At 48.5% G+C, this 26,527-nt stretch overlaps 1 protein-coding gene and 1 non-coding gene across 2 annotated transcripts in view; one reads left to right on the forward strand and one right to left on the reverse strand.

The window, feature by feature from the left end:
* LOC146833513 (18S ribosomal RNA) overlaps positions 1–1,584 on the reverse strand; it is a 1,818-nt gene extending 234 nt beyond the window's left edge. Inside the window, exon 1 of the ribosomal RNA XR_014960997.1 lies at positions 1–1,584. This exon is cut by the window's left edge and continues 234 nt beyond it. This is a non-coding gene — a ribosomal RNA (18S ribosomal RNA).
* The window catches only part of LOC146833511 (gap junction gamma-1 protein-like), a 203,929-nt gene that overhangs the window by 162,245 nt on the left and 15,157 nt on the right, over positions 1–26,527 (forward strand). The window lies entirely within an intron of this gene.

A 26,527-nucleotide genomic window follows, 5' to 3' on the forward strand; every position in this document is an offset into this window, starting at 1 on the left:
TTCATGGGAAATAATTGCAATCCCCAATCCCTATCACGAACGGGATTCAGCGGGTTACCCGCACCTGTCGGCGAAGGGTAGTCACACGCTGATCCGTTCAGTGTAGCGCGCATGCAGCCCCAGACATCTAAGGGCATCACAGACCTGTTATTGCTCGATCACGTGTGGCTGAACGCCACTTGTCCCTCTAAGAAGTTGGACACCGACCGCTGGGGGTCGCGTAACTAGTTAGCATGGAGGATTCTCATTCGTTATCGGAATTAACTAGACAAATCGCTCCACCAACTAAGAACGGCCATGCACCACCACCCACAGAATCGAGAAAGAGCTATCAATCTGTCAATCCTTTCCGTGTCCTGGCCTGGTGAGGTTTCCCGTGTTGAGTCAAATTAAGCCGCACGCTCCACTCCTGGTGGTGCCCTTCCATCAATTCCTTTAAGTTTCAGCTTTGCAACCATACTCTCCCCAGAACCCAAAGACTTTGGTTTCCCGGAAGCTGCTCGGTGGTTCATGGGAATAACGCCACCAGATCGATAGTCGGCATCGTTTATGGTCGGAACTACGACGGTATCTGATCATCTTCGAACCTCCGACTTTCATTCTTGATTAATGAAAACATTCTTGGCAGATGCTTTCACTTTGGTTCATCTTGCGCCGGTCCAAGAATTTCACCTCTAGCGGCACAATACGAATGCCCCCAGCCGTCCCTCTTAATCATGGCCCCAGTTCCGAAAACTAACAAAATAGAACCGGACTCTATTCCATTATTCCTAGCTGAAGTATTCAGGCGACCGGCCTGCTTTGAACACTCTAATTGTTTCAAAGTAAACGCTTTGGACCCCCAGGACACTCAGTCAAGAGCATCAAGGGGGCGCCAAGAGGCAGGGGCTGGGACAGGCGGTAGCTCGCCTCGCGGCGGACTGCCAGCTCGATCCCAAGATCCAACTTCGAGCTTTTTAACTGCAGCAACTTTAATATACGCTATTGGAGCTGGAATTACCGCGGCTGCTGGCACCAGACTTGTCCTCCAATGGATCCTCATTAAAGGATTTAAAGTGTACTGATTCCAATTACAAGGCTTCGAAAGAGTCCTGTAGTGTTATTTTTCGTCACTACCTCCCCGAGTCGGGAGTGGGTAATTTGCGCGCCTTCTGCCTTCCTTGGATGTGGTAGCAGTTTCTCAGGCTCCCTCTCCGGAATCGAACCCTGATTCCCCGTTACCCGTGGTCACCATGGTAGGCACAGAAAGTACCATCGAAAGTTGTTGGGGAAGACATCCGATTGTATCGTCGCCGTCACGAGGATGTGCGATCGACCCTAGGTTATCTAGAGTCACCAAAGCGGCCGGGCGAGCCCGAATTGGTCTTGGTCTGATAAATGCACGCATTCCGGGAGGTCAGCGCTCGTCGGCATGTATTAGCTGTAGAATTACCACAGTTATCCAAGTAACAGATGGAGCGATCAAAGGAACCATAACTGATTTAATGAGCCATTCGCAGTTTCACTGTACCGGGCGTGTGTACTTACACGTGCTTGGCTTAATCTTTGAGACTAGCATATGCTACTGGCAGGATCAATCAGGTAGCCGCAACTGCTGACGGGTTGGGTTCGGGGGGCCACGTGCCCATCTCCCCAACCGGACAACCTTCACGCACCCCTCCCTCTCGGGAGCTGCTGGGGGAAGGAGCCCACCCGCCTGGGCAAGAGGGCTCGCTGGATGGGTGGAGAGGTGCGGTCGCATTGGGCACCGGCAGGCCCATCCGTCTCCCCCGGAAGGGAGAGGCGGGCCGAGGTGCACCCGGAGCGAGACGCATGGGTGCCGGAGCCTGGCGGCAGTGACACCCCTCGGAACAATCGTTCCGAGCTGCTGTGGAAATGTGCTGGGCGGAGAGGGGTGAAGGTGTGGCGCACTGAGCCTACGGACCTGCTGGGCAGCAGCATCCGAGGGCCTGGCGCCACCCAACCCATTCCGCTCGAGTCAGACCGCTGGGGGACAGCAGCTGCCGGGGCCGCTCGGCCTTCGCTCTGCTGGGTAGGGTGAAGTCAGACAGTCCATGCGGGGAGGAAGCTCCTTGCTTGAAACAACAGCGGAGGCTGGCCAAGCAGTCCATCCCTAAACGGACCGAGAGTGCCCAATCGATCAAAGTACAGCCAAGGCATCCCCTGGCAGGCCTCCCTGCCCAGGTGCTGCCTTCCCCTGTCTCAGAATCGCCGGACCTCACGTAGGTCTGACCGAGCAAACTCGGAGAAAAAGGACCATCGGGAAGGGGCTGAGAGGCAGGTGCGTACCCGGGACCCTGGGGGCCCCGGCAGGCATGGCCCGGGTGCTGCCTTCCCGTTTCCGAATCGCCGGACCTCACGTAGGTCTGACCGAGCAAACCCGGAGAAAAAGGACCATCGGGAAGGGGCTGAGAGGCAGGTGCGTACCCGGGACCCTGGGGGCCCCGGCAGGCATGGCCCGGGTGCTGCCTTCCCGTTTCCGAATCGCCGGACCTCACGGTGGTCTGACTGACCCTCTCCCTAGTAATCCAGAAGAAAATTACCCCCCTTTCTTGTAATCCGTGCACACAAAGTGACAGAGGGGACCCAAGGCACAAATGTACCCGACCTCCTGGAGCCCTCGCTGGCATTGGGGAGGCAAATGAGCCCTCATCGGGACACCCAGGCAAGCCCGGCCATCTGGTTGCCCCATTGGAAAGCATTGCGCGCGACCAGATGGCTGAGGGGATAGGCGCGACCAGATGGCCGAAGGGATAGGTGCGACCTGATGACCGAGGGGATAGGCGCGACCAGGTGGCTGAGGGGACATCTGCGAGCAGATGGACGGGCTCGAAAGGGAAGCCATCTGGTCGCTCTGTGCCCCAACGAAAGAGTGAGCGGGTGCCAGGGCATGGGGGACCGGAGGCCCAGGGCCCTAGGTGGACCCCAGCCATGGAGGCTGCGAGGGGGACCCTACCACACGGCAGAACCAGAGCTCCTGAACCCAGCCAAGCAAGGGGAGGCTCCCCGGGCACAACGGAACCCCGTCCCGGGCCTTTGGCAGTGCCAGAGGACGGGGCCCAGGACGGAGCCCCCGACTCAGGGTCCGGCGGGGCCCCTGGACCCAGATGGGGCTCCCAGGCCCAGAGGTGCAGGGGAAGCCTCCCCGGGCCCGCTGGACCCCGACCCGGGCACCCTGCCATGCGGCAGGACCCAGGACAGAGCCCGGGGTGGGGAGGCTGCCCTCCACAGCCAGAGCTCCTGAACCCAGCCAAGCAAGGGGAGGCTCCCCGGGTACAACGGAACCCCGTCCCGGGCCTTTGGCAGTGCTGCAGGCCGGGGGACGGGGCCCAGGGCCGGAGCCCCGAACTCGGGGCCCGGTGGGGCCCCTGGACCCAGCTAGGGCTCCCAGGCCAAGAGGCACAGGAGGAGCCTCCCCGGGCCCGCCGGACCCCGTCCCGGGCACCCTGCCACTTGGCAGGACCCAAGACGGAGCCCAGGGTGGAGAGGCCGCTCTCCCCGGGCCCGCCAGACACCATCCCAGGCACCCTGCCACTTAGCGGGACTGAGGACGGAGCCCGGGGTGGGGAGGCCACCCTCCCCGGGGCCGCAGGGAGCCCCTGAACCCAGCTGAGCAAGGGAAGGCTCCCTGGTCACGATGGAATCCCGTCCCAGGCCTTTGGCGGGCCAGCATGCCGGGGGACGGGGCCCAGGGCTGGAGCACACGAGCCGGGCCTCTGGACCCAGCCAGGGCTCCTGGGCCCGGAGGCGAAGGGGAAGCCTCACCGGGCCCGCAGGACCTCGTTCGGGCACCCTACTACGCAGCAGGACTGAGGACGTAGTCTGGGGTGGGGAGGCTGCCCTCCCCGGGGCCCTCAGGGGCCCCAGCCAGACCTCCTGAACCCAGCCAAGCAAGGGGAGGCTCCCCGGGCACAACGGAACCCTGTCCCGGGACTTTGGCAGTGCCGCAGGCCGGGGGATGGGGCCCAGGGCCGGAGCCCACGACCCGGACCCCTGGACCCAGCCAGGGCTTCCAGGCCAAGAGGCACAGGAGGAGCCTCCCTGGGCCTGCCGGACCCCGTCCCGGGCACCCTGCCACGCTGCAGGACCCAAGACGGCGCCCGGGGTGGAGAGGCCGCCCTCCCCGGGCCCGCCGGACACCATCCCAGGCACCGTGCCACGCAGCGGGACTGAGAACGGAGCCCAGGGTGGGGAGGCCACCCTCCCCGGGCCGCTGGGAGCCCCTGAACCCAGCCAAGCAAGGGGAGGCTCCCCAGGCACGATAGAACCCCGTTCCAGGCCTTTGGCAGGGCAGCAGGCTGGGGGATGGGTACCAGGGCTGGAGCACACGAGCCGGGGCCCCTGGACTCAGCCGGGGCTCCTGGGCCCGGAGGCAAATGGGAAGCCTCCTCGGGCCCGCGGGACCTCGTTCGGGCACCCTGCCACGCAGCAGGAGCGAGAACGTAGCATAGGGTGGGGAGGCCGCCCTCCCCGGGACCCTGGACCCAGCCCAGCAGGGGAGGCCCTCCGGACCCCATCTGGGGCAGCCTGCCACACGGCAGGCCCAGGGGCGGACACAGGGCTGGGGCGGCATCCTGGCCCGTCCAGCTGCTGGCTGAGGATCACTAGGCAAAGAGGGGTCCCAGAGTACCCTGTCCCTAGTAATCCGGAGGAAGGCTACCCCCCTTTTGGGTAACCAGTGCACACCGCAAGACGGAGGGGACCCGGACGCCCGGGGGATGACTGCACGGGAACCATGGAGCCCGTCCCGGCACTTTGTCACGCCGCGGGCTGGAGGAAGGAGCCCCCGGACAGGGGGGGAGGTGTTGTCCGGTCATAGCCCATCTGGTCCCCGGCAAAGAACCACCCGTCCCGGAGGGGTGTTCCGGCATACCCTGCCCCTACTAATCCGGAGGAAGGCTATCCCCCTTTCTGGTAACCCACGCGCTCCGAGTGACGGAGGGGACCCTAGGCACGAACGCGCCTGACCTCCTGGAGCCCTGGCTGGGATCCGGGAGGCAAATGAGCCCTCATCGGGACTTCCAGGCCAGCCCGGCCATCTGGTCGCACCATTGGAAAGCATTGCGCGTGACCAGATGGCCAAGGGGAGAGGTGCGACCAGATGGCCGGGACCGAAAGGACTCCCATCTGCCCACCCCGAGCCTTCGCGGTAGGGTTCCCTCCTGCCCACGCAGGGCTCAGGGGCTCTGCTTCCCGGGGGCTCGGGGACCCCGGCTGGGACTCAAGCCTGGGGAAGGACCACCGTGGCTCTCGGGCCCGGACGCCCCCGGGGGGATGACTGCCCGAGAACCATGGAGCACGTCCCGGGCACTTTGCCACGACGTGGGCCGGAGGAGGGAGCCCCGGACGCCTAGGGAGGTGTTGCCCGGGCATAGCACATTTGGTCCCTGGCAGAGAACTGCCAGCCCGGGCGGGGTGTCCCGGCATACCCTGCCCCTAGTGATCCGGAGGAAGGCTACCCCTCTTTCTGGGAACCCGTGCGCACCGCGAGGCTCAGGGGACCCTAGGCGCGAACGTGCCCGACCTCCTGGAGCCCTGGCTGGGATCCGGGAGGCAAATGAGCCCTCATCGAGACTTCCAGGCCGGCCCGGCCATCTGGTCGCACCATTGGAAAGCATTGCGCGTGACCAGATGGCCAAGGGGAGAGGTGCGACCAGATGGCCGGGACCGAAAGGACTCCCATCTGCCCACCCCGAGCGTTCCCGGTAGGGTTCCCACCTGCCCACGCAGGGCTCAGGGGCTCCGCTTCCCGGGGGCTCGGGGACCCCGGCTGGGACTCAAGCCTGGGGAAGGACCACCGTGGCTCTCGGGCCCGGACGCCCCCGGGGGGATGACTGCCCGAGAACCATGGAGCACGTCCCGGGCACTTTGCCACGACGTGGGCCGGAGGAGGGAGCCCCGGACGCCTAGGGAGGTGTTTCCCGGGCATAGCACATTTGGTTCCTGGCAGAGAACTGCCATCCCGGGCGGGGTGTCCCGGCATACCCTGCCCCTAGTAATCCGGAGGAAGGCTACCCCTCTTTCTGGGAACCCGTGCCCACCGCGAGGCTCAGGGGACCCTAGGCGCGAACGTGCCCGACCTCCTGGAGCCCTGGCTGGGATCCGGGAGGCAAATGAGCCATCATCGAGACTTCCAGGCCGGCCCGGCCATCTGGTTGCCCCATTGGAAAACATTGCGCGTGACCAGCGGGGAGAGGTGCGACCAGATGTCGGGGACCGAAATAACGCCAATCTGCCTGCCCGAGCCTTCGCGGGAGGGCTCCCGCCTGCCCTTGCAGGGCTCGGGGGCTGCAGGTCTCGGGGGCTGCAGGGCTCCAGGGCTGCAGGGCTCCAGGGCTGCAGGGCTCTGGGGCTGGAGGGCTCGGGGGCTCGGAGACCCCACGCTGGGCCTCAGGCATGGGGAGGCCCGCAGGCGCTCTTGGGGTCCAGCCTCCCGGGGGAGGACTGCCCGGGACCCATGGAGCCTTGCAGGTCTCCGGGGCTCTGCACCAGGGAACCTTATCCCGGGCAGATGGACACTTGGCAGGCCGCAAGACGGGGGCTCCCAAACCCCAGGCCCTGACCGAAACCCAGGCCCTGGGGCCGGTCCCTGCCTCTCAACCCAGCCAGGCCGGGAAGATCGGGGAGCCTGCCCAGGCACGAGGGACCCCTGTCCGGGGCACACGGACCCTCAGGACGAGCGCTCGTTTTCCACACATTTTTTCCAAAATTCTGCGTAGTGGCGCTACGCCATCTACGCCCAGCCCTATTTAACTTAATGAAAGGCGAGACCTATTGCATTTTTAATGCTTGGTTATTATTATTTTTAGCTATACAGTATGGCTACAAATCACTGTATTTTGAAATGAGCAGGCCTTGCGATGTGGTGTGATGCTGTTGCTGTACAGCATGAACAAAACGCAATGGCAGACCTAGTAGTCTCAAAGGCGAGACCTATTGGCTTTGAATCTCGTCATAGGTAAAAAAGCAAATAAATATGACATCTGGCAAAAAATCCTATCACATAAAGAAGCAATTGCTCCCATGTCTTAGTGAAAATACATTTGGAAGCAGATAACATCTGTTGTCACAGTACAAGCAGATAACATCTGTTGTACGACAAAGATCCATGTCAAAGGAGAAAAGGGCTTCTTTCAAGTAAGCCACAGATGGCAAGAGGTTCGACAAGGGCTACAGGGATGAAGATAAAGTTAACGTAGTTAGTGCCTCAGTCACGTTGCAATCAGCTGAAGGACAGCAATCAGTCTGAAGCAATCAGTACTTGGTTTATGCTGTAGCCAAAAGAAGAGACAGTGAAGCCGGCATCCACTGGCCAATTAGAATAGAATAGAAACAAGCTACACCCCACAGAAATGTGGTAAATGAGCCTTTCACCAAAACAACTAAACAGCTAAAATAAAAACATGCCAAATTATTATCTGACAGGAAGATGGGGCTGATTTTTTTTTTTTTGTAAAAGCCCATGAATGGATGGTATTAAATTCCTGCAAGACATTAGAAACACAAATATTTGGACCAACCACTATCTCTAAATAGAACAAATACGGTTAAGGTTTGCGCTGATTACCCCAACTTTTTTCCCGGAATTTTATATAGTACGAACTTGACCCAAAGGTTTCAGAGCGCTCTACATGAATACCAGTTGTGTTACAGATTAACACATTCATTTTGTTAGGCACAGGGAGATTAAGTGATTTGTCCAGTATCACAGGATGTTGAGCGTCCCTGCCGAGATTCGAACCCGGTTCCCCAGCAGGCTATCTGGCGAACCATATTGCATGTGCCGATTACCTAAAGCAGTCACAGTGTCTTTGTCCCACATACTGAGTACCTGTGAAAACTTACTTTCTTTCAGAAAATAGCTTTTAAGACTAGTTAACATAAACCTAAAAATACTCAAATGCCAAAAGACAGTGGAGGAGTGCCTAAAATCTAGGCCATGTGGTAGACTGCGGTGAGCTAAAGTCAGTTCAAGTTGAGCTTGAAGTTTTCACAAACATGTCTGTGCCTCTGACTGAATAACAAGTTATGAAATGTACAACTGTTCCAATGGTGGTTCACTGGTCACATCGCATGATATCAGCCTCTGTGGCAGAACTCCAGCCCACTTTGAGTTTCTTCTTTTATATGCATTCGCAGGTCAGCATGGATTTGTAGCGCTAAAAATCAGTATGATTCAGTGTCTCCAATTAGACGACAGTGGATGTAAAAGAGTACCACACATGCCCTTTGCAGTGAACATGGTCTGTATGTAACATCTGAAATGGGTCACCACACCATTGCTTACAGAACCTCTATGGACCACAAAGCATGTACAACGAAAAAAAGTTTCCCTTTGGGCCACTCCATTGTCGTTTCTTTGGGTATTTTCTCAATCTCTGGAGAACATGCCATGTAGTAGAGGAACCAGAAACTCCTTGACTAATAGGGTCATATAGAACCTGGTGGCCATTGTCTCCACTCCTTTGAAAGAAGACCACTTGCCAGTTTTAGAGATTCTTACCAATCAAGTGCGCATCTCTCTATCCTCAGTGGAGCTTCAGGCGCCGCAGCTTCTCTGAAGGCACTGAAGCTTTGCTGAGCAGGTATCATGTTTGATGCGATCACTTGGGAAATTGTATTGTGTTCTGAAAAACAAATTCACAAAGTGTAGTGTGGGTTAGCCACTCCCTATTTACAACACTAAGTTAGCATAACCGAGCCAACTGTTAGAAAGCCAGCTTGCCGTTTCTGCTGCTTTGCACGCGACACTGTTGTTATATGTTATTCATTTTAGAAATGCTTACTCGACTTTGCCTTACAGGATAACAGTTTATTGTTTAACATTCTTAACACTGGGCTGCGACCTTCGTCTGTACATCATGTAAAGAACAAGTGTAGGACACTAGACGGTGCAGAGTGTTGTGTTCAGATTGATCGTACCACTTTTTAGACATATCATACATGCAGCTGCCAATATTTGAAGGACAAGTGCCTTTAATATTACAGGACAGAATGTTTTAGATTCATTTGAACAGAAGAGCTGATGCATGAGAGAGCCCAGCTGATCTTGTGATGTGATTCTACTAAGCTGATCTATACGGTATGGGGTTCCCCCTGATAGCCTAAGAGACCTTCTATTAGTATAATAAACTTATTAGTTACTAGGGAAAGGAGTGTGGCTGTTTACCACTGTCATTATTATTATGATTGCTCCTTTCATTGTGTATGGTATTGTAACAATGCTGATGGTTCTGATCTTAACCATTTGTTTACTAGTGTTAGCCAAAGTACTGCATCTTAGGACACGAGGTTTATAAAATAAACTCTTTAAACTTTACCGTGTCTGTATTATTCTGTTGTGGACTGCTAAATAAGTACAAACTGGTATTTCGGATGCACACCACTCCTGAGAAATATCTAAGTCGCATGTTCTGGTTTGTCTATACATTGGGACCGCCTAGCAAGATCTAGGCTAACGAATGGGACACTAAGCTGGTCGGATATGGGGTTCTTGGTTCTGAGGGGAGTTTCTGGTACACCACAATTCTCTGAGGTCCTGGTTTCCTGCGCATAGTTCTGTGCATACACAGAATCCCTGCAACAAAAGGAGATTTTGTTTTCATAACACAAAAAATGGCCACTGTATGTTTCCTCACTTGGGACCACCATGCCTTGCTTGGCCGTCCAAGGTAGGAAACGAGTATCATTAGTGATTAACCCTGGGACTGTAACTGTAACCTAATGGCCATGTGGTAGGCGGACCTTCAGGTCAAGGTTTCGGCTTCTGAAGCCATTTAAGGCCTTGGTATTGTGAAATCCAGCATTCCCCGGACTCTACATAGAGGGAGATAATTGTGAGTTTTTGCAATAATTTATGGTGGTTATCCTGCTCTGCCAAACTGTAAACTAATACATAAGTATTTAGAAGTCTAAAGATGTACATTGTGTCATGCCTCTTTGCTATTGTGTACCTTTGACAGTGCAATCTTTAGAAATTTAAACTTTACATGTGATGATTCTTACAAATGAAATCATAGTTTGGGAGAATTAGGTATTATTCGGAATAGACCAAGCCTTACAGTCTGGGAGCTTCTAAGTCACGCCGAATGTAAGCATAGCCCACTCACATATACTGGGTTTCTCCTATTTCCAGCCCTTGGGTTTGTGATGGAGAAAGGCTGCATCTTCCAGGTAGTATCTTAGCAAAGTATGTTTCTCAATAACTCCAGACCAAATTGCATATTGTTTTGCGGTGATACAAGAAACACATAGTGCTTGTACAATCTGCATTGAGTGACCTTCAAAGCTGATCTCAGTAGCTCCATGAGTGGAGCATGTTTTCTCTCCAGTGGAAAGACGATAGACATTCAGTGGAAGAGATGTCCTGTAAGTTAGGAAGTGTGGAAATACCAGATGTAATCCTTCTTGCAATTGGAACAGGAGGGAACAGATGCATCAAACATGTAATATAGCATTAAACACCCCATTGTAGACAAATAAATCCCCACGTCTTTTTTGTAGGCCACAATCGTCACCAGCTAGGTTTTAGAGGTGTGTACCTGGACACCTGATTCCACCAGGTACATCATAAGACAACATGGCATTAACACACAACAGTTATGAGGGTTGTACAGTGCCTGGTAACATAACTAACCCTGGGCGTAGTTTGCGTAGTAGCGCTACGCGTAGCTACGCGAAGTGCACTTCGCACTACGTGAGATACGCGTACCGCTACGCGAACTGCGTAGTGCGCTGTTCGGGATGATTGCACAGTGCCGGATGCTTGTCCGCACTGTGCAATCATTGAAAACGGCATCTCGCACAGTGCGAGCTGTCGTTTTCTTTCTCTCAAGTAGATTTTTACTCGAGCTGCAGCTTCCTCAACGCGGACTGGTAGTTTCTCATCGCGAGCGGTCGCGAGCATACGCGACCCCTCGCAATGAGAAACCTGACCTCTCCGCGTTGAGAATCTTGCCGGGAGGTTTATTTTCCAAGCTCGCGATCGCCAACTTGATGTTGCTAATCGCGAACGAGGAAAACGTCTTGTGGGATGTCATTTTGCTCGCTCGCGGTCGCCAACTTGACGTTGCGGACCGCGAGGAAGCAAAAAATGCCGACTGCGCTACGCGTTTTTGCACTGTGCTACGTGCAATACGCGTAGTGCGAAGTAGCACAAACTACGCGAGCGTAGCGTAGTTGGACACCCAGGGTTAAACATAACATGCACTCACTCTTATATTGGGAACTGGCAATGTGTGTTTTTTTATTAGCCATCCAAACATCCAGGAAGTCTGAAAAGAAGTTAAAGTTGGCAAAACTTAGCTCCCCACAAACCCGTAGTCACTGATTTGCAGTATTAGAGCCAGAAGGAGGATTCTTTCGTTGTCAATTATTAGGAGGTCTAGCCTTTGAGAAAGCTGAGCGGTCTCCTTCAGAAAGAGGTGCAGGATGTCCATATAGCAGACTGGGGGAAGTCTGGTTAGAGTCACGGTGATGACTCTCTAGGTTGTGTTTGATCTTTTGAAGGATTCTCTGAACTATAGTTTGAAGAATAAATATAAAAATCTCAACAGACTTCCTAAATCAGTGGTTCTTAACATATTGACTTATTTATTACTGGAACCCGGGACCCCCGCTCTGAGTCAATACTGGAAGCCGGGGACCAATGATCTGTACCACAAAATAATACACAAAAAATACAGTAACAATCATTCACCAAAGACATACACAAATAATGAATTATTTTATTTATTTAAAAAACAAGCATTAGAAATATCATAATTTTTTGGGGGGGATTTTCAAAACCTTTATTGAACAAAATTGCATAGCAAAGTTACAAAACTGCACCAATTCAGAGCCCCATGTACATGAATACAATCGAATTCAGCGAGGTTAACCTAGAGTACATATCGTTGAAAAGCAAAGCATAACAGATGTAGTGTAAGAGCACCTAGTGGGATGAGTGACGGTGAAAGGCACTGTGTACGAGGGGAAGAGACGGAACCAGCTGGAGGGAGTAAGGGCAGGGGACGAGCTACTCAATGTCCTTCACCGGCGGGCGCCGCAGGCAGAGCGCCGGCAGGAAGCGCGGGAGAGGTCGCTGGACTCTGGAAATAACGGCTTAGAAGGTAAGACACAAGGGGGCCCCATATGTCGAGTGGACAGGATCTAGCTGGCATGATGTCCCAGAATTTGGACAGGAGAGTCTGGCAGCGCGATGTATCCTCAAGCCAAAGGGCAAACTTGGGCGCGGGTTTGCGGCCCCAGCACATAGAGACCCTACGCCGCGCAAGGACAAGAAGCATGACGATCAAGCGGCGGGAGGCATCTGGGCAAAATTTAACAAAGCCTAAGAGGCAAAGCGGAGGATCGGGCTGGACCGGTGACAAAGTGATCTCAGAAATAGCGGCACAGACCTCACACCAGTAAGCGGAGACCCGGGGCACAGCCAGGCAAGGTGGGAGAAGTCCGCCACAGGTGCAGAGCAGCGCAGGCATCTATCATTGGGAATAAGTCCCATCTTGTGCAGTTGAACGGGAGTCCGGTAAAGCCTGTGTAAATATTTAAAGTGAATAAGGCGCATACGATAATTTGGGGACAGGCGCTTAATCTGATTGCAACAATAAAGCCAGTCAACTTGAGAAATTTCCGAAATATCATAATGTTGAATTTTATTGGAAAGTTGGAGCTTTTCCAAATTCAATTGAGGTCATTCATCGTCCATACTATATTCTGTTTGATGCACTTGCTGCTCTCATGAATCAATCTGAGGATAAAAACTTAGGGGCAGATTTACAAGCCCCTTGCGCCACTTTTGCGTCACTTTTCCCATGTTAAAAGTGACGCAAATGTGGCGCAAGGGGCTTGTAAATCTGCCCCGTAATTTTTAGCCTCGAATGTCAAATTCCTTCACATTTATAGAACGTTTTCAAATGTTACATTTCGCTTCTTTCTTTATTTACACTTTGTTAATATTATTTAATTTTCTAAGCTGTCAAATACCCCCTGAGTAGGTTTCTTGGACCCCCATGTGTCCCTGGCCCATAGGTTAAGAACCACTGACCTAAATTATTTTGTATTTTGTATGGTGAATGGGAGAGACTACTGAAGCAATCTCTTCTCTATTTAAGTTCCTTTAGATTTTGGAACCATACGAATGACTATTCTACAGACATTTGGCAGAGTTGTGATGAATCAATGGCCTTATTTAATGAGGGCCATGGTTATATTATTATATACTATAACCATTCTAAACCAAACCTTTGCAGGGAAAGCCTTTGAAAGGATGAATGGCTTGAATTTCAACAGGTTTATTGGAAGGGGTATATCTAATATGTCCCATTAAATGTTTATGAACCGATGGCCCTCAGTGGGCTCTTGATTCATTCTGAAGTGAGTTCACAGTTACCAAAATTTGTGGTGGTGGTAGGCTAATGGGGCACCTTACGAGCAACTTTGGGTTGTGGATCTACCACTGCAGAAATTAATTTATTTGGAATAGGCCAGTGCTAGATGTCCAAGTAATTGATCCCATTATTCCGTCAGATAAATCTAAAAAAAAGAACCATCTCTTTATAGAAGGCTTGAAGTCTCATGTCCCTGGACCAATCAGACCATGATGGAGGTGAGCAGTAGGCCTATTTCGGCATGAGAAATTACCAGTGTCCGGAGCCAAATTGGACGCATCCACCTCCCAGGACATAGCCCTGAGCAATTAGGGAAAGGGCAGTGATGGAGTTTTGCAGCCACGGATAGGGCACGTATATCTGTGAATACATTCTAGTCTATACTGGCCAAAAAGTAGCCCCTTTTACTGATAATACTGATACTTTCATGCTAAGCCACATGAACTTTGATCCAGACCAATAGACATATGGAATTATGCGCCATGCTGATCTATATTGGATAACCAGTTATGAGTTCTGAAATGCTACCGGAGCTTGACCTGAGTCAATATCTTGAACTTTCAAAAGAGGTTCAGACCATATAAATCAAGAATTGAGCGGTGTCCACATCCTTGCTTTTTTGCTAACTAGTAATATGAGTAGTGGCTCTGCTGTCTCCATGAAGGTGGAAGCATCCTTTGTCTCCAAAAATAGGGAACTTTCCACTTCTCTCTGAAAAAGTCAGGGGTTGCCTTAATCAGTGTGCTAAGGGAGTTGGACAGTGTAATCATTCCTCACCAACAGCAGGGTCCAGGAGCAAGCATCCAGGAGACGGATGTGATCTATCTGATTCCAGTGACGGTAGAGAAGGGAGAGCCTCTCGCTGGGATGGTATAATATCTCCTGCAACTGAGTAGCCATTTTGAGGTTTTAGCCTCTATTGAACGATTTGGGCTAGCTTAGGTTTTGTCCTGAAGTATTTTGTTTTGGTCTGTTAAGTCAAGGAAGAATAATGAAATGTAAGGTCTGGAGTCTTGGAGCATAGCGTAACTTTCACCCTGAAAGACTTAAAGGTCTGAGTACGTGGACCTTTGTTTGATTGGTACCACTTGAATGGAACTCACAATTTAACTAAAACCATAGCCACCTTACCTAGCGCATCCTATTGGTAATATTCCAACTTCAACCAGGCCTTCTGGGGCACATAGAGCACATATTTAATAGTCTTATCAGAAATTACTGTGAGGTACTGGACATCAGTTGCTTTGCCTCAGTTGGCTTTTTGCAAGGATTGAGCAATAATTTGTTTCGCTTCTGTACATATTAGGGAACAATGGAGGAGTAGTAATCAAATTCTTGGGAAAGTGAAAGCAAACTCACTAACATTGCATTGCTGTTAGCCTGTTGAAGCTAACAACAATTGGATTGGTTGCCACTTGTGTGTCCTTCTGCCTCTGTTCATGGGGAGGTCAATGCTTTCCCTTCACGAGAGACTGGCACTAGCTATACAGACTGTGCTGGAACATAGGGGTTTTCCTGAGACCGATATTTTCATCCTTGGAACATGTACTTGTTATCTAGAGGTATTGATTGTTTGCAGAGCTTTTGTGTTTATTTTGTTACATGAAGCTTCATAAAAATTAGGAATTTAGGGGAAAAAGAGGCAGCTCATCAGCTGAGATGTCCTCATTTTCAGGAGAGGTGCCCGGTCTGAATAAACAGCGCTTCCAGAGGATTCGCTGGGGGATGACATGACGGACAGCAGGTGCAGGGCCCGCATGGAAACAAAGCCATGGGACTATGGGACCTGAGAGTGCCAGTGCCATATGAGTATGCACTGCAATTTCTGTTGTGGAGACTACTAGAACCTGACTCTGTGATTCATCAACCAGTATTAATACTGGCAGAACCTAGATGGTTGGGGACCTAGCCTGATAAAATGTTCTCATGGTATTCAAAAAAACTATTCGGGAAGAAACAATACCAAACAAAACCTCTGCCTGGATCAGCCATAACTTTAATTTCCGGGTTAGCTTGTTTCTCTGGATGGTTATAGTAGTTGAACTAATCTATGATTTCCTCCTTGGAAACAGTCATGTCAGGCAGGGACAGCCTCACCAGATATCCAGAGTGTATCGAAGAATTACTGCCCCAAGGTTTTTGTGAAGACCAATTGATATTGTTTTCGCCAACCAAGAGGTAGGATAATAAATCCACATGCTCCTCAGTCTGTACATGTACGGTAGAAACAGGTGCAACTGCCCAGCCGAACTTACCAGCCGATTAGTGGGGTTATCTACATAGGTGACAATAGGTAGAATTATTTCACAGCACTTTGCTTCTTTCTATGCCTATTATACACATATGAATTGTTGACCATTGCTAGGACTTCAAGGAACTCCTCTTCTTCCACTTCTTTTTGTGGTCTGGCCATTAATTCACTGACTCAGTGATCATCTTCTCAGCACAGAGCTGCAATGGTAGAATGTTGCTAGACCACTGTGGAAGAAGAGGAGTCAGGATGAGGCCTGGCTATGCCTGGATCACAGTGAACAGGAAGGAATCCACAGGAGAACTTGACCCTATTGGATAAGTGTCTCTGGGTCCCTCGGTTTGGCATAGTTTTGTCTCTAGTTTTTGCTTTTGGGCTAGGGAGGTAGGCCGGGTGATGCTTCTGATGGTCTTGTAGATGATACAATCATTCTTGAAAATTCTTCAGGCTTGGAAAGAGAGTCAGCACAGTTCCTCCAGCATGGGCGAGATGTGACCACATTTCTTTTGGCCCTTGATGAGATATGCCACAGTCTGTGTAATGCCTTTGTTTACCTGGTGTTATGTTTTTTAAGGAAGTGGGTGAATCCAAGTAATTTTGCAGTGTCAGCCAGCTCGAGGGTGAAGCTGACTAGTTTCAGGTCAGCAAACCCTGCTTGGAACCATTGCTGCATGTATCTATTAGCGAATAGGAGGACATCTCTAAGTTGGGTTGAGCATTAGTTAGGTGCTTGACACCCAGTTCCATATTAGCTTCAAGCAGGCTTTGAGGTTCTGAAAGTTGTTAGGGGAGGAGACTATAACATAGTTGCTTGTTGCTGGCATATTGAGGATCATTGTTAGTGCTGGTGGTTATAGATCAAGAGGTTCCAGGTGGAGAGTGAAGATGATATGGTGGAGGATGGATCACTGAGGTACTTGCAACAGTCACTTCTTCTGGATCTTATTGTCGAAGAAAAATATTCTGACACATATCTAATGTTTGCGCAAACTATAGGCGAGTGCAAAAATATCCGTTGAATCCTTGCAGCACTGTGTTAGAGAAGCCTCTTAATGTTTCCATGAAGCGAGTAAGTGCATGATGGATGACTGTATCAAAGGATGTAGAGAGGTGAAGCAGGTTAATGTGTAATTGGTAAGTATGATGTTAACAAAAAAATGAAGAGAAGCTGTCTGTGGTAAATCAAGGTCTGAAGCCACATTGATAGACCTATAGAAAGTTGCTCTACTTGATCAAGTACACCAGTTTGAAGGCTACTGCTTTCTCAGTGATGGAGAGGTAATTGGAAGTGTAATGTGGGAACAGGTTTGGTTTTTTCAGTAGTGTGAGGGTCTGTCAAATTGGTGTAGATCGTGTTTGACCAGTGCCGCAGTAGTACTGGTCTTGTTTTTATTGTTTGCTGGATTCTTTTTGTTTAACTTGCTGATTTTTCTTAAGGTTGAACAGTCAAGAATTATTTTGTTTATTTGTGTGCGTTAAGTGAGAAAAGGTGTATTGTTTTTCCATTCATGGAAAAAGTTACGCTGCGATTGGCTGACTGACCCAAGGAGTCGCGCTGGGATTGGTGAGGCGTAACCACTGAGTTGTACTGTAATTGGTTGGTTGCTGCCAGAGTCGTGTGATTGATTGACTGTTGTTCGTCTACCTGTTTTGTGTGGTATTTGGATTAATTTGGGTGAGAATAATAGCTGTTGTTTTGAAAAAGCCTAAATCTCCTCCTTATCTGCTACTGAACGATTCCTTCAGAGAGTTCCACTGCGTACGAAATGTTGACAGGTGTTGGGCTCATGACTGGTTTGAATAAACATCTTGTGACAAGGATTTGCAATTTATTTTAGAAGGTGCGTTTAACATTATAACGGTTGATTTCCGGATACAGACAATGAATAAGAGGGAGTCACTACCTAGACCTACACAGTTTGAGGTATTGAAAAATGGGGTCAAATTGCAACGGAGACAGGGAGGAAGAAATTGAAGAAGCCTTTTAAGGGTTTGTTTAGACAGTGGTTAGAAAGCAAGTGAGATAATCAGGAGAGATGCTGTATAGAACATGCATCTCCAATGCAATAGGTCTCGCATTTACGAGACTTTAAGCTATTGGCATTGTAAATGACACAGCTTTTTTATTTATGTTTTAAAAACCAAAATAAAAGGCATTGTCATTTACAATGTCAATAGCTCAAACGCGCCTAAATGCGAGACCTATTGCATTGCAAATCCTTGTTTTATTATATGTGCTGCATCCTGTGGGAAGGAAAGGAATCGAGGTAGATTTTCTTCTGAAGTGAAACGGAATTATTGAACATTTTAGTTACTCTTCAATAGTGTTTAAAGTCCAGTGGGTGTGGGGGGATGTTAAAGGGCATTTGGTGGTGGATAACGGGATGATAAAAAAAAAAAAAGCATTTGCAATGCAATAGGTCTCGCTTTTGTGAGAGTTGAACTATTGGCATTGTAAATTACAATGCCTTTTATTTATATGTTTTGAAAACCTGAAAGCGTGCGTAAACATGCACTTTATACTTATAGTGATTGCATACAAGAAGCGATGCTGGTAGTAACTGTGCCTCTTTTACTGCCAGCCTTGCTTCTTGTAAGTAAGGACTATAAGTACAAAATGTGTGTTTATGCACACTTGCAGGTTTTCAAAACACAATAACAAAAGCAATTGTCATTTACAATGGCAATAGCTCAAACTCTCAGAAATGAGAGACCTATTGCATTGCAAATACTTGTTAATTCTAAGGTCAATCAGATGTCTCAGTGATCAGGTATGCTTTCTCCTCTTGGTGATGCAGATCAAACTCGGAGAGCCTTTGCTGGTATTGAGTCATTTCAGCCTGAGTGGTGGGCTGCTTCATAATATCTACCTTTTCGGTTTTCACCATGACATTTGAAGGTCGAAATAATGCTGCAATGCACACGTCTGTGCCAAGTGCACCCAGTTAAGTGTCAGGCTAGGACAGTGCACCCATGTCTAATTACACTCTAGTCAGAAGGCCCCTTGCAACCCTCATGGCTTTGTGAAACATTCCCTGTACATTATTTATATACTGGTATGCGTCATTGTCTTTATGTAATATGGTTGTGTGATCTACAGCGCTCCGAGTCCTTAAATTAGGATGAATAGCAATATAAAAGAAATTAAATAAATACATTTGTAACTGCTGTTTACATAAGTTTTTGTGTAATAACTTATACCGACAGATGTATCTGACATTCTTACAATGCATGCACATCTCTTACATACAGGGATTAAACAAAATCAAAAACCTTCCTCCAAATAAAAGTGTCTCTCTAGAAGCTGTGAAGTGGCACCTTGAGAAACTCGTACTGCCTTCATCCTCAGGGCTCTTACTCATGCCCAGGCCCAGACACTCTCGGCTACTGAGATTACAATGTGTGCCATACAAGAGTCACAAAATAAGCCTATGGAAACAGAAGCAAATACTTCTAAGAAATACACAATAAGGTAAAGCATTTGAAATGTACAGAGGGCTTGTTTTCTTGGAATGGATTGCCTCAGGGTTTTTATAGTCATTGCTGGGACCTGTTTCTAAGTCAGTTTTAAAACTTGTTCCTTTTAGGCTTAAAGGGGATTCACAGCCTCATGAAATTGCCCAGGTCTGCGGTGGTATGAGAGTGCAAAAGCACTAAAGGAATGGGATCTTGCTCACTGTTTGCTAGTGCTCCGATACGTCACTTATGTTTTCTTCCGTTTCAGGAGGAAGCAGCATCGACCAACTACAGTTAACTTTCGCTGCAGTATCTTTTAATGTAGGGACTACTTTGTTGTTTTTTGCCATGTCGCCTGGTTCGCGCCGTGTTTATTATACCAGCGTATGTGCCTTGGTGAGACTTGAATTTTGGCGGCGGGAGCCTCGTAGTAGTGAGATCACGGGCTGCTATTACCTTTGGACGATCAATAAAGAGCAAAAATAATGCAGCTTAATGGATACAACAACAATCATTTATGGAGACCTGAATTAATCCATCAATGAGAAATTATTCTCTTGCAGACCAATTGTCTTAATTCAAAAACACACTCACACTAGGTTGTAGGTTCGGTGTATGTCATTATACATCCAATTTTTATATATGTGTATTTCTTTATCAAACAAACAACAAACATTTACTTACAAAACATGAAAATATACGTACAATTAATACACTTCTGTATCGGAAGACAGAATCTCTGGAGCCCTAATATTAGTTGTGCTGCGAAAGACACTTATAAGCACCAAAACTACAATTCGCAGCTCACATCAATCAAGATCGCCCTCATGTCCACACCTCTTAGGGTATTAGTACATTACACCCTATTATACTATTTACTGGTGTTGCAAATTATTCTTGACACATGAATTCAAGTGGTACAGGGCTTCTTTCTATATCAGGTACCCGCGTTTCAGCCCGTTTAGTTTGGGCCTCATCAGGACTGGGGGCCAAAGGAAACCTGAAACACAAGTAAATACACCTTCTCATATACATTTATATACATAACTATTTACAATTTATACATCTGGGGATCAACCACACCACTTATAGAAAGTCTCCCAAGGGTGATGACTAATTCAGTTTGTTTAAACTGTGGACAACAGTAGAGCTAAAATGAAAACGGAAAGTGTGCATTTTATTATATCAAATAGCCACAGGTAAATACACCCATAAAAGAATACAGAATAATGTAGGCGTGACGCTATTGGAATAAAGTTCCTCAAACACAGTACCCAGTGAATAGCAAAGTAAAATATATAATAGAAAAGACAAATAAACCAAAGTAATCTCAAGAGCTACAGGATACCGCAATGTGTCAAAACATCTCTACCTAGGATCTAATGGTAAAAACATCTCTCTGTGTTTGTACCTCGCCAGGAGGACTGCTTCTGAGCTAGAGCGGAAATCTCAAAGCTCAGCCAAGTGGATCACAATTGAAGTTAACTCCACATATCTGCGTAGAGACATACACAAAATACCAAAATCACAACTCAATAGCCCGCAAACAATATGGCTTGATAACCTAAAACGGTGCGGTTCCTGCTAACTAGGGGCGCCAAACAATAAATAAATGCATCAAACTTGGGACTTACAAAGTTGACGAAGGATGATTAGAAAAACGTCAATCTTCGCTCGAGTCAACCATGGAGTGACTAAACACTTTTCTGCCGGGTAAAAACTCCTGGGAAGTCTGTCTGGGAAATAAAGAGCCTACGTAAGTGACCTACACTGAGGCTAAGTCTGTATACAAACTGGCTGTAGAAACGACTTACCTCTAAGTGGACCCTTCCGCTTATGGAATCCCTGTCTCTGGAGTCGAGATGCCAAGCAGAAAGCTCATGGCGTAGCTACATAAAAAACCTACGTGGGCGGTAGACTATGAAAACAAGACAAGCCCGGCGGAGCGTGGCGCGCGCGCGCTTGGGGGCGTGTGCGTCTCAGAAGCGCGTCCACAGACCCCGATCGCTGCGCGTGCCCCGGTCTGTCTCCCTTGGCAGCAAACACGGCAACAATAGTAGTCTCGTTGGCTTCGCGCTGCAACGCCAGCGAGACCTAAAAAATGGTACAGGGAGACAGAGCGGTTCCTGTAATAGTTAATAAGACAGCAGACAAAAAGAAAGCTGATGAGGGTGACAAAACAAGATTCCAATGCAGAGAATAACATTTTAAGTGATCTTTTAAATTGCAGACTTCCTCAGTACACACAGGCACAAGTGGTCTCTGACTGTGTACCTGATATGGGTGCATTGGGAAAGCTGAGTACAAGTGCCCCGGGATTGATAGCACTAAGAGTAACTGGTAAAAGTGTTTATTGAGTGCAAGAACCCCACATGAGGATATTTCTGCTTCTGTTCCTACTACTATGCCAATTTCTACTCGTGCCTCTCCTGAATTTGTTGTACTTCCTAGAAACTGTTAGGTTAATATCAATAGAAAAAGAAATGTACAGAGAAATTATAAAACATATTTGAGCAAAGAAGAGAAAGGGACTTTGCGATCTCACGTTAGGGGCTTGTTGAGAATATTTAAGATTGGAGACACTTGAAGGAGTACAGACAAAAGTGAAAAAGAACGTTACTACTAAAATGACAGGTACAGAGGTGACGAAGAAAGCAAACCTAGTTCTGAGTGATTTGGAACAAGAGACAGTAGCAGAATTTCCTTTGAGAGAAGTGCATGGACGGAATTAAGTACATGTACTCTGTACTAGGAGTAATCTTTATGCCCTTACAACACATTTTCCAAACCTGACAAATGGTATGCAGAGGTTTATAAATTGGTGACGTTTTCGAAAAATTGTTGCGATTGATTTAGACACATTATTTGAAATTGTTGTTCGGAGTGATTTATGGACAAAGTGTAAGGGTGCTGTTGCATGGCTGGACAAGAAACCAGCTAGTGTTGCGTCTAACAATGCTCAGCTGAAATGGTTGCTGACAAATATCGAGTGGCGATAGAGCATTTGAAAAGAAGGGTACCATAGAGGATTTGAACTGGGCGAAAATCACGAGAGCTACAGAAAAGCTAAGAGAGCCAGTGCATGCTTATTATGAGATGCTCGTGCAGATTTATAGTAAGTAAAGTGTAGTTGAAGAACCAGAGAGGTACTTGCAAATATGTGTCGACTTTCCTTCTAGATTTGTGTTCCCGGAGCTTAGGGATCGATTAGGTTGGCGGGCGGATCAATCTGCCCGCCAATTCCCACTGCCCGCCTACCATTTCCTCCCGCCAAATCACGATGGTGGTGGGGACGCCGGCGGATGGAAAGACCGTCTGACGGTTTTCCGCCGGTCGGACAGACGACCGGGCGGGAAAGGGCTCAGATATGGTGGTGGTGTCTGCAAGACACCGCCATCCATATCATGATGTGTGGCAGTGCAGGGCTTTCCATGGCGGTGATCCCTCCATGGAAAGCCAGGCGGATATCACTTTTGGGGGCTAGTTGCGGGCCCCCAGGATGTTGGGGGGGTGTATATGGGGGGGTACCCATTTGCATGCACAAGGTGGCAGGCACCGCGCGGTGTCTGCCACATTGTGCATGCAAATGCACAACATGCCTTTTTTACATTGCGGCGGGTGCTGCTGACGGTACCACCCGCCGCAATGTAACAAATGCGGGATGCGCACGCCAGTGTGGCGGGCGCATCCTAATTTGAATCGCGGGACCGCCGCACATATGGCGGGCAGTCCCATTTGCCGTTACGGTGGCGGGTGGCCAAATCGTAATAGACCCCTTTGTTCTCATATTTAGCAGAGTGTGATGTGCTGGCAGAGTAAGAGTATCGATGAGATCTTGAAGTGGAGTGCAAGGGATGCAAAATGTCAGAAATGGAAATGAGATGGTGCAGATACAGTGTTGTGGTGGAGCAAATAGCAAATGTAAATAATTCATGAGTGAATGCAAATATTAATTTATTGAAGAAGAGCACTGTTTGTCATGTCTATTGCAAAATTAGACACTGAAAATACAAGGGTGGTCAAAATCCATAATGATTACAAAATTATTTTCTTTTTCAGCTGCATCAAAACACAAATCAGATGCAGATACAGTTGATTATCCCTGTCCAACCAGATCCTGGGCAAAATATACAAAGTCAAGGACAGTTCCCTACGAATATGACAATAGCTTCAGCGATACAGCAAAACATGAAATATAAAATGCGATCTAATCCAGGGTACCGGCAGAACCCATTTATTCTGAATAATGATTTCCCTCAGTTTTCACCAGAAACTAATTCACATTGACGGTGCTTGAGGGGGGGGGGGGAGGATTGCATGCATGGTACACTTCTAGAGGTAGACCAAAGCAGTGAATGGCTACCCCGTATTATTTGAAATTGATACTGGTGCTAACCGCTTTGCAGTTAGTTCTGGGGAGATCCCAAATCTGCACCTTCCCCAAAGTTGTAAGCATTAGCAGTAAATAGATTGTTAATCCGGTTATGGCAGATGTTACAGTTGAAATAGGGTACATGAAGGATAACCACCAATTCATATTATGTGATTTGAGTGCTATTTTACTTGTCAGACTAACTTTGCAAGATGAACTGCGTGATGTATTGCTGCCGCTGAAACTCACAATAAGAATTCAGTTTTTAAAATCAAGTTACCATACAAACAAGAGTTCAGTTGTTCCTAGTTCTTACTGAATTTAAGCTGACTCTAGATTTAAGACATGCGATCAAAGAAGAGGTATAGGATTTCACAAGTAAAGAAATAGGATTGATAAAAAGTGCAAAACCTGCCGGGATCCAGGTAAAAACCAGTGCTGCTTTTACTAGATTTAGGCAACACGGACTTTCAAAACAAGCAGAAGAAGGAATGAAGCCCAACCAAGAAAAAATGATAGAACAGGGTCCTCAAGAGGTGTTTGGTGGTCCTAACAGTGCTCCAGTGATGGGCAATAAAAAAGGCGTATGTTATTCTTTCCCTGGGGGTTATGGGAAAGGAATTTTATTTTCTCTGTTGTTGAAAAGAAAGGATATAGCATAATCCTCGCCTCTGTGTCCTTAATAGAATTGAAAAGTTTCCGCTACTAAATCTAGGACATTTTACATTGTGAAGGATATCCTAACTGGGCATAATAGAATGTATTAATAATGTTTAAACTAAGCACTATAGAAAATTATTGGGCTGTTGTAAGTGAGCTTAATAAAAACAATGTGCTAACAGGTCATACAGGAATCTGTGTACTCGCACTATGTAGTTATGTGCTAAGTAGACAAAATGGAAATGCACCATGCTATATGTAATGTGTGTATCAGAAACTGGACAGGATATAATGGAAATTCGCTATGCTGTACTTCATGTGCTAACTGGAACATGACGTGCTAACAAGGCGTGATGGAAACTGTTCATGATGCAAGCACTGGCCATAAAGTTTGTGGTTATTAGATTTAATTGTCCTTCAAGAATTTGTGTGTTGGACACTGGGCACCATGTGCAGATCGGATATACCAGTAAATGTCAGTGTTTGCTAAGTGAGTGCAATAAAAACATGCCATGATGGGATAACTGTCCTCACAGAACAGTAACCAGTGATAGAAAAATCTTAATGACTATATGGAACAAGTTAAGCGGCACATTAGAAAGATCCAGAGCAGCGGACGCAGAGGACCCGACGGAGCCGGACGAAGTCAGCACTGACCCCCGTATATGTCTCGGCTGTGCTCCCTCAGAAGTTAACAGCAGGCTGCTGGGAACCCACCACACCAACTATGGGCCCTTGAACACATGATCGCAGAGACCTCCATGCTGCTCCTTGCTCCCTTGCCTGGTGCTTTGCGGCCGGAGCCGCCAACCAACACCGTCACCACCAACCAATCAAAGCGCCTGGAGGCGCTTGAAAAGAAACAGCGGGGTCCCGCTATCAGCTGCTCCTTGCTCCCTTGCCTGGTGCCTCGCTGCCGGAGCCGCCAACCAACTAACACCGCCAACCAATCAAAGCGCCTGGAGGCGCTTGAAAAGAAACAGCGGGCTCACACAGCACGGCACACGCGCGGGCGAAGGAAGAGGCCGGGCCACTTCTCTGACCTTTACATCATTGGACTCCCCCTCCGATATGTCTTAAGGTACTGTTACGAGTCTTAGTATAAATGTATGCAGTTATATACAGCTAATACTGCTATATCCAGCTGCCCACACCAACCTTCTTATATTTTTTTTCTTGGTTTGTTTGTGAGACCTTCTCGGTGCAGTTGTTTTTATTCAGTCATTTAATTGTGTTAAAGGGCCACGCTTTGTGGCGCTAGTTAGAATGAGCAAGCGCAATGGTGTGACTGGTACCCTGGATGCTTTTATTATTAGGGCAGAATCGATGCTTTCACATGAAATCGAAGAGGCGTTTATCGTTGGAGCCTGCCTCCCTGCAAAGGCGTTTATCGAAAGGTTCCCTAATGCCTTGTGACGCTTCACCATCTGATCTTCTCCCTGAACAGAAGCCATTATGCGAAAGTGGTACTCTTCCTTTGGTCCTATCATCTGGGTCAACGATTGCAACAAGGTCACAGACCGCCACTCCCTTTGCTAGGGTCATCGATGACAAAGTGGATAAGTCGAGAAAAATGGTAGAGAAGCAAAGGAGAGGGGCTGATGCCCTTAAATCCAAACGGAAGTGTACTCGCCGAAATGATTCCGATGTGTCCAGGACCCACTCTGTCAGTAAACAAACTGATGCCGCTTCTTCTGCATGCAATGTATCTGGACACACAGTGGTGGACTCTGTGGGGGGTGGGTTAATCTGGATACTGTTCTTACTTCTTTGAAAGAGCTAATTGATAGTATTTTTGCTTCTTTGTGGGGCCGTTTAGACCATCTTTGACTAAATTGACCAGCCCTATTGGGACCCTACAGTGCGAAAGGGATAGCGCGGGTATCAAAATATCTCAAACACAGCTATAACTTCTGTAGAACAAGTATTGGCCAGGCTAACAGCCATTGAGGGTTTTATAAGTAAAGGCCAAGAAACCTGTGCTGAGGGCCCCATGTGTAATCCCTTAGTTGTGGATGGTGTTACCATAGACAAACCATGCCAGGTGAAGTCCACCTGTGCTCCAGCCAAAGCCCCTATGCGATCTAAGAGTATTTCCACCCTAGCACTTAATCCTGCTCCCGCTCACGCTAATCCCTGTCCCACTTTTCTGATATCTATTCCGACACTAGTACACAGGGTTCGGGAGGAGGCGAGGCTGGATTTGCTGCCTGAAGCTACTCCATTAACTATAATTTGGGCAAATGTTCCGGCCCCTACTTCCAAGTCAAATGAATCTTGGGAGGCACTGAGAAACAAGGCTCTTTGGTTGCTCGGGACCAGAACCGGACTATCAGAGGCCTTGTTTAACTAATTTAAAATGGTGAGAAGAGTAGGTTGGGTCGGGAGAAGGGAGAAAAC

This window comes from Triturus cristatus, chromosome 4_2, assembly GCF_964204655.1.
Source record: "Triturus cristatus chromosome 4_2, aTriCri1.1, whole genome shotgun sequence".
Taxonomy (NCBI): Eukaryota; Metazoa; Chordata; class Amphibia; order Caudata; family Salamandridae; genus Triturus; species Triturus cristatus.